Source organism: Seriola lalandi, unplaced genomic scaffold (genome assembly GCF_002814215.2).
Source record: "Seriola lalandi dorsalis isolate HSWRI2012SDOR001 ecotype SW California unplaced genomic scaffold, Sedor1 jcf7180001964157, whole genome shotgun sequence".
Taxonomy (NCBI): Eukaryota; Metazoa; Chordata; class Actinopteri; order Carangiformes; family Carangidae; genus Seriola; species Seriola lalandi.
This window is the reverse complement of record NW_019434825.1, coordinates 1-1,548: the sequence shown is the minus strand read 5'-3', so window position 1 is coordinate 1,548 and position 1,548 is coordinate 1. Positions and strand designations below refer to the sequence as shown.

Below are 1,548 nucleotides of genomic sequence, written 5' to 3'. Positions count from 1 at the left end.
CCCCCCCCCCTCTGTCTTTCTCTTCCTTTCTGTTCAATTCAGAGGAAGAGTCTAGATCTCAACCTACAATCTGCCACAGCTCCCTCCAGAGGCAAAACCCTACCCACACCGGTACAAGTTGAATTTACCCATTCCAGAAATCACTGAGACCTTGTTTAAACCTGGTGTTAACGTGCATCTTGTATGATCATACAGCTGTCGGGCCATGCTGAACTGCATGGAAATCCAGATATAAACAACCATGACACAATAAAAGAAGATGATGATCCAGTCGTGCAGATCAAATCTGGAAGTGATTTAACACACAGTGTATCCAAATGTTTGTCAGGTGTACGTACTGGACTTGTCAAGCCGCATTTCAGCCTCAAATCTTTAAAGGTAGCTCGCATGATTTTTCTATGTTGTAATCTCTTGTGTAGTAGTGCTGAAGATTGATTATTTTCTGAACTTTGATTATTTGCAGACATTGAATGAAATGTATAAAAATCATATACACTGAAGCAGCTAACATGTTAAATGGCACAGCAGAGAAAAAAGTGAAAAGTTGTTGATGTTTGCTAGTTGGCATTTTAGGAGGGGGGAAAAGAAAACTTGTTAACTTACTTTTTAATACATATTTTGTTTACATATTTTGAATATACATATGTTATAGCTAATCTGTGTCCATTGCATCTTAATACCAGGTTTAAATGCGGTATAATTTACATTGGACTAGTTTAACCTGGCTCTATCAGTGAACAAACTGCTGGTAATATTAAGATGGCACTCCTTTATAAACTAGGCTAGAGCACCCAGCTTTTAATCATCACATTGGTTGTAATTTTAATATTTTACCTCATGTCTCTGGTCTGGCTGAAATCAAATAATATTGTTTGGAAACAAAAGTAGAGTGGTGGCCTGTGTGTGTTTTAAGCAACATGTCTAATAACGTTTGTCTGCTGCAGAAAAGGAAAGTAGAAACCGTCCCCTTGGCGACTCAGGTATCCCCGGCCACCCCCGTGCCCTCCCTGCCAAGTTCAGCTGAAGCCTCTCAGGCATCTGTTTTTCCTGCTGTGAGGGAGACCAACACCTTTAAGTCCCGTGAAGACCATGACCAGCTCTCTTCGCTCACAACAGTAAAGGACATCCTCTCGATTCTTAAATGTTTGAGTTGAAATCTTTTATCATTGGCTAATGACTAATTTCTCATGTCTGTGTAATTACAGAACGGCACTGCCCGACGACTCATCCCCTCTCAGCCCGGGAGGAAGAGGAAAGCTAATTGTGGGGGTACTGACGAGGTATGTAACTTGATTATAATTCTTTTACACTTGGGTTATTATTTTCTTATTTTAAATGTCAGAGTGTCCTCATCCTCATTTTTGGTTATATAGATGCATGATTTTATTTCATTTTGAACTATGTCAATTAAAAATACATTATACACCTTTCCTCTGGTTGCATTCTCAGAATTGAAATTCTATACCTTGGTCAAGTAACATTTAAATGTCTTTATCATACATACAAATATTAAAGCCAAAACTACAACACATATTGCCTGTGGCATTA

General features: G+C 38.8%; 1 long non-coding RNA gene across 1 annotated transcript; it reads left to right on the top strand.

The window, feature by feature from the left end:
* Positions 1-40: 40 nt before the first annotated feature.
* LOC111649051 (uncharacterized) lies at positions 41-1,538 on the top strand. The gene is made up of 4 exons (XR_002760237.2): positions 41-111; positions 196-378; positions 945-1,115; positions 1,206-1,538. It is a non-coding gene; the product is annotated as an uncharacterized LOC111649051 (long non-coding RNA).
* Positions 1,539-1,548: the final 10 nt, after the last annotated feature.